The sequence below is a fragment of the Falco peregrinus genome, chromosome 3 (genome assembly GCF_023634155.1).
Source record: "Falco peregrinus isolate bFalPer1 chromosome 3, bFalPer1.pri, whole genome shotgun sequence".
Classification (NCBI taxonomy): Eukaryota; Metazoa; Chordata; class Aves; order Falconiformes; family Falconidae; genus Falco; species Falco peregrinus.
In genome coordinates this window covers 94,364,300-94,371,452 of record NC_073723.1, presented here as the reverse complement: position 1 = coordinate 94,371,452, position 7,153 = coordinate 94,364,300, and positions in this window count along the sequence as shown.

The following is a 7,153-nucleotide window of genomic DNA, read 5'->3' as shown; positions in this document are numbered from 1 at the left end:
ACCGCTCCCTGGATGAACATGGCAATTTCAGTTCAAACAAGGACAGGGCGGCAGAATTGCTTAGTCGGAGCCTTCCTTCCCCCCCCCCCCCCCCCCCCCCCCCCGCCTTTTAATTTATTTCTTAAAAATACGCTATAAATCCTCCCACCCTCCTCCTCCTCCCAACCCCCCACCCCGCAGCACCCCCGCTCCCCAGGGCCGGCGAAGGGGACCCGGCGCAGCACAGCGCGGGGGCGGGCGGCGCGGCGGGCCCGCGGGCGCGGTGCGGCGCGGAACCTCGGCGGAGGGCGAGCAGCAACCACCATTAAGGAGGAGGCTGCGGAGCCAAGCGCCGGGGCGCAGAGGAGCCCTTTCATAATTAATAAGGCAGCTCAGCCGAAGGAGCAAGGGGAAGGGGGGGACGGGGTATTGATTTTGCAGCAGAAGCTGCTCTAACCTCAGCTATTTATAGGCGCCTGATGCCTTTATAAAGAAATACACATCAAAGAGTAAACACGTCCTTTTTACTTATAAGGCGAGAGCCCAGCTGGCGACCGGGGGTGGGTGGGTGCGTGGGTGATGGGGAGGTAGGGGCCGCGAATTGGTTTGAGGTGATTTATTCCGGTGGGGAGCCGTTGCCTGTGCAGTAGCCCTCCTTTGCCAACGGGTAGGGTGGTAGGGTGTCTCTCTCCCTCGCCCCCTCTTCCTGCTCCCTTTCCTTCCCAAGGTCCGCAATGTAATGTGTAAGCAATAGCAAATGTAACAGTTCATAAATCAAACAGTGGGTCGCAAGCCAATCTGCATTTCCCAAACGGATTGAATCCCAGCAACGAATGCGCTCAGGAACTGGAGCCAGGCGCCTTTACCACTGGAAGCAATGTTGATTTTTTAATGATAAAATACATTATGCGTGTATTTGGGGGGGGGGGGGGGGGGGGGGCGGCTTTGCAGAGCTCAGCCTCTCTTCGGCAGGCACAGGTCTGCTTGCATTTCGTTTTCCTTTGCCCTCCCTCTGGACTCAATCCCCACCACCACCGAAGAAAAAGGAAAACCCTGGAGAGCAGAGCTTTGTTTAAATGGTTCGGGTTATTTTCCCTCCCCACAGAGGATCTAGACCTAAATTGATTTTTCTGTGCACATCTCTGTATTCATGAGGTCAGGCGCTGCTCTTATGACTTCCTCTAGCACGAAATGCCAGCTGCCGAGGAGAGAGGGGAGAGAGCGAGCCCTTGCTGGGGTGCCAGGGGCTCCGCAGCCTGCTCGCCCCGCCACCGGGCCGCGGCGACCTGTGGCCGGCGGCAAGCAGCCCTCTTGGCCTCGGGGTGCCCGGGCGCCGGTCCCGCTTGCTGCCGGCACCCCTCGCTCGGCACCGGCAGGCGGCCGGGGGTGCTCCCGCTTCGACCCCCCCACCTTCTGGCTGCCGGACGGGGCCCGTCCGTCGGAAGACGATGGGAGGAGAGAGCTCCCCCCCCCCCCCCCCCTTCCCTTTTCCTCGCCCCTCGACAGAAAGCTGAAGGTCCGTAATAAGGGGGCGATTTCCAGCTCATTAGTGGACTCGAGTTATCTTCGCGTGAGGTTGAATTGCTAATGGTAATCTCTCCGTAATTAGCACATCCCCCAATTAGCCCTCAGTTGAGGGGAATGATGAAACGGTGGCAAACCGGGGAAAAACAGCCGAGTGGGTCGGGAGGGGACCGGGGGCCGTGTCCGGGCCCCTTCCCCCCCCTCCCCTCCCGCCCCCCCCGGACGCGTCCAGGGGGTCTCCCCTTTCGGGCTCCCAATTATCGGCCGCGCATCCCCGGGGCACAAGCCGGTTACCGGCCCCCCCCAGGACGAGCCGGGGCGCAAGGAGGCCTTTGCTGCTCAACCCCCTGCATGGCACCCCCGGGATTTCCCGCACGGGCGAACCCCGCTCCCGCCGGCTCGGCTCCCTCGGGCGGCTGGCAACAGAAGCTCTCCCCGCCGGCAGCTCGCCAGTTTTTTTCGGGGAACACGATCAGCCAACAGACTCCCCCTCTCTGTTCGCTTTTTTAAGAGCCCCTCAATGCGCAAAGCACCGGTTGTTCCCCTTTCTGCTCCTTTCAGGGGTATTTCCGAAGCCTGAGTGCAGTGGTCGGGTGCTTTTAACCCAGGGGGTGGCTGCTCTGTCTTGCTTTGTTTTGTGGCCAAGAGAACACGAGCTGTGCCCGCGGTCCCGGCAAGGGACGGAGCGCAGTCGTTTTGCCTCATGTCGACTGGCACCTGCGGGCTTTGGGAGGGCTGGCAGGAGGGGGCTGCGGGGGGAGGCCGAGGTGTCGCTTGCCAGGCTGGTCCCCCTGCCCCAGGCACCGGCTGTTGTAGCAAAAGCTGGAGAGGTTCAAGCCTCTGAGCATCCCTTAACTCCTGGGCAAACGTGAGCTGGGGAGGTGGGGAGGGGGAAAAATGCAACAGAAGAGCATTTAAGCATTGACAGTAGCCACAGTAAAATTATCACTAAATAAAAGAATACACACACACAAGGGGACAAAGAACAATCATGCATAAACACAGATCAACGGGAAAAAAACCCCCGAGCTGAAACAAAAGAGAAGCCAGTGCCTTTCTAGCTGTCTGGCTGCTCGGGGGTGGGGGGGTTTGCAGCCATTGCGGCTCTGCCTGCCCTAATTCCAGTCCCCAGCTCCGACTGAGCAACCGCGGCCCCGCAGTCCCCGAGGGCCGCGCAGCGCCGGCTCCGTCCTCCCCGCCAGCGCGGGGGGAGCCGCGCTCGGCAGCCGCCGCTCTCTGCCAGCGGCCCCCCTGCACCCCCCGGCTCCGGCCTGCCGGGGGGCTGCGCCCCGCTCCCCCTCGGGCTGCCCTCCGACGCGGCGGGACCGCGCCAGCGCTGGGCGGGGGGGTGGCGGCCGTTTTTTTTGCTTTAAAGGGGGAAAAAAAAAAAAAGTCCCTTTCCCATCTGTTCCTGTTCAAAGGCTGTAAGAGGGAGATGGAGCGGGCCTGTGCTGGGAGCAAAAGCTTGAGCCAGGACACAAGAACCTGCAGAAAAACCTGCGTGGCAGTGAGGGCAAGCAGGTTGGTCCTTACGGAGGGATGGTGTAAAAGTAAGGTGCGGTACCCATATCCCACAGGACTTCCCAGTGACTATGTCTATGTCTCAGAAGCAGCAGTGAGATGCTGTTGGTCCCTGGCTGGTTTGCACAATCTAGGCACAAATGTGTCGGTGACTGTCCCAGCCCTCGTCCTTTCCAGGGCCTTGTTTAAACCCATGCGTTTGCTTTCCTGACCAGTGAAATCCAGTAGGCTCCATGAAGGGCTGACAACCCAAGGAGACAGAGGCTAGTTCAGCCTTCCTATTCATCGGGGCTGATTCATTAACGATTAGTGCCATTAGGTGCACTACAGCACTGCCTGAGGGCCCCAATTAAAGGAAAGTGAGCTTGTTAAATCCAGAGAGCCAGATTCTCCCTCTGTTACTCCCGCCTGCTGCAGAGGTAGTGCTTCCAGGGTGGGCAGCAGGAATAGCCCTGGCTTTCTAGGTAGGCAGCCTCTCTGCTTTCCCCTTCCCCCTCCAGCTTTTCCCTCTGCTTTAGCTGCAGATCCTGCTTACGGGCTGCTGCAGAGAGGCAGGTGCAGGAGGTGGCTAGCAGGACTCGCAGGAGGAAATGGGAAATAAGGTTATTTTTCAGAGCCACTTCATTCTTCATCACAAGGCGAAGGAGCAGATTTGGGTGTTGTTTTGTGGTTTTTTTTTTGTGGGGATGGAGGGGGACAGACAAAGTGACAGGGACTGCAGAGGAGTCTGTTACAAAATCAGATGCAATTTTAGCTGTCCTAAAGAGTTGCTTTAGGCTACAGGCAGCCTGATCGATGGTGCTGTTGGCAAATACACTTCCAGCTGGCTGCTGTCTCTGGTGAGGGACAGTTTCAACCCAAGGCCCATTGAAGTGGTGGTACAGCAAGGGGCTTACATTTGCTCTGGGCTAAGGATTTTCTGCTGCCCAGTTCCACCTGCGAGAAGAAAATCTGGAGGTGATGCGAGAGACACAGCACTGCTGTTGGTGAGTTATTGGCTGTGCCTTTCCCCACAAATCCCCACGGCGGGTCTCGGTTAGGGGATTTCACTCAAAGCCCCACACTCCTGAGCTAAGGGTTTGCCAGTGGGTGGGCAGGCTGTGCTGGCCTAGGCTCTGCCTTTCAGGAGGTACAGCAAAAATAGGTTTAAAGTATTCAAATGATCAGAACCCCAGCCTGTGGCCTCTGCCCTAGCTTTTCAGTTTTTATTGCTTGTTTTATTTCGTTTGTTCATTTGTGTTTGTCTATCTCCAAAGCCGATATGAAGGAAAGATGGCAACAGCCTGCTGAAGGTCAAGGTGAGGCTGACCATCAGTTCACCTGAGTGCTGGTATTCACCAGCAGAAATCCATGCCCACAGGTGCTGGAATTCTCCTCAGCAAGAGGAACAGCAGCGCTACAGCAGTGAAACAACTAGTCCTGACCTTCTTTACGCAGCCCTTCTCTGGGAAAAATTATCCCGAAATCAATATGCATTCTGCCTAGGTAAGGATTTTGAATGCTTAGTTTTGCCTCTGCCAGGGATGCTATCCAAATATGAGCTCCAGGTTCATGCCACCAAAATATGAAGGGCTTCTGTGTGCATCATACTTCACACCTCCAGGTTTGTTGCCTATGATATCACTTTATTAAGGACTGTGAAAAACTTACTAAATCTCCCAAGTATCAAAGATGAAATCTGCAGGGCATCTTTTTTGCTGTGAAGTAGCAGATTCAAGAGCTGATGAGCAGTGCATCCTTTAATACCACTTTAATACCACCAATTTTTATAACACTGTGGAAACAACTGGATATTCAACTGGTGCTCCCTAAGGCAGGGTACCCCAAACCCCAGCCAACCAAACTGAAAAAAAAAAAAGGAAGAAAACATAAGAAGAATACTCTCTGATATCGATAGGAATTGTTTTAATCAGGTTTATCTCTCTTTAAACCACTTATTTTGCTGCATACACTACCAGTAAACTTACCTCAGGACTGGCTAAGTACATGGTCTAATTCTGGCAAACGCACCTTTTCAAGAGTCAAAATGTGTATCTAGTACAGTGTCTCTCTTTGTCAGAATTTCTAGTAGTATCTTAAGAAGGAGAAGTTTTGCAGTAAATTGATAGTTTGGTGTTTATGCTCCTTTTAACGCATTTATTTTGACTGGGTAGTGAAAGAGGTCTTATCCATTCCTGTGCTCCTTTGGGGCACTTGCAATTTTCCAGTCCTCTGGGCACGAGCCACCTTTACAAAGGAATGATTCTGTAAAGCCACTGTCCCATTTAATTTCTTGTATTTCAAGAAATCCCTAAATTATGTTGTCAGGTGAAAAATCCAGAACATATTTTGTTACCATGGAGCATTGGTCACATTAGTTTTTGCGACGCCTTGTTTAAGGATCCAATATGTCAGAAAATTGTCCTACAGCTTTGCTTTTTATTGAGACTTAATAGGTGCCCTTGTCCCTTTTACTAGACCTGTGGTGCAAGACTTGGTTTTGTTCTGTTGCCAAGATATTTCATTTGATCTCCCTCACCCTTACTTCTACTGTCTATTAAATGGGAGTGGCACTCTGAGATCTTTGCCGGGTGAAAAATGCTACATGAGGAGGTAGGCATTATTAATTTGAACGATCTTATTTTATCTTTTAGCTTTCATCAGAAGAAAAACATCTGGATTGAAATGACAACAACAAATGATAGGTAAAGGGGTGCTTCCCCGTGGCTTCACAGATGTGCTGTGTAGGAGAAAACGTTCAGTCCTGGGCACACGAGAGTTGCTGTTCCCGTCTCCCTCCGAAGAAGCCTTGTTTTAAGGAATGTTGTAGCACACCAACCTCATGCAGATGCTGCACTGCAGGCATTTCGGGCTGTGAATTTTGGTCTGTGCCCTTGGTTAGGCTGTCGAGGGCAAGTAGCCATATCTGTCCTTCTTGCAGAGGTATTTCAAAAAATATTTCATCAATATTTCACTGAACACTCAAAGCTGCACAACTCCCCTGTCTCCATTTTAATGTCAGTGGTGGTTAGTTTGGGTTTTTTTTCTGTAAGCTGAGTGATTTCACCTTCTCTTTGAATCCCACCTTGTGTGAATACCTTGGTTTTCTCCATTGCTAGTGTTAACGAGGAACTGTGAGGAGTTTGTTCAGGCTGACTAGTCAGGCAGTCCTGAGGTGGCTGACTTCTAGGAAAAGCCACAGCAGGAATAAGTGAGAGCCAGCCTACGCACCAGGCACAGCTTTTGCTGGTCTTTAGCTGATGCTCCGACTCATGCTCACGTTGAATGAATTGCTGCTGGTAACTGTAATATAGACAAATGCAAAGAAAAGCGAGCTGGACACTTAATCATGGAGCTGCGCTCAGAAGTGATGGCCATTATAAGGCAGCGTCACCAACTGCGGCGGAGCTGTGCCAGCTCATGGCAATTTAGGACTTGCTCCGCTCCTGTTAGTCTGCTGTCTGAAGTTCCCAATCTCGTCCTCTGTGTGAACTAGATCATGCAAATGGGGGTACTGGAGTCACAGGGAAGTCGAGCAGAGTTCCGCATGAGTACTGTCGTGAGAAGGAGCAGCAATTAGCTCGAAATTCACTCTGCCAGCCTGCCGTTTCTGAGCTCTCCCCCTGCTGCTCTGTAGCTGGAAGCCTTGCGCTCTAGAAGAAGGGGAGAAGAACATTTTGCTCACGCTCCTACTAATCATGTTGTCTTGCGAGCTGCTGAATCTGTGAAATTGTATCTCCCGTGGTGTTCAGTGATAATGACCGTCTCCTATGTGGACTCTCTGTTGTCTAGTAATACAGTTGTGTTTCTGCAGTGGATGCACTCCCAGGGTTTTTCTGCTCTGCCCGCCTACGTTCACCACACTTGTAGGCAGCTCAAACCTTTAAGACTTCCATCCTCTGTCAAGTTTCATCAAACTCAGCTCACAGGCTCAAAAAATTATTTAGCAGGGACTGACTGGCACTTGCGCAGACAGTGTGATCTCATAAGCTTCCTTTCCTTGGGAAACTAGGCTACCAGCCTAGCAACGGGGGGGGGGGGGGGGGGGAATGTCATCCTGCTAGCAAAAAGGACCTAAACACCGTGAAGAAGGAGGGAAGGTGGGAGAGGAAAGTGAAGCTGTTCTGAAGAGAAAAAAAATCACTGCCTT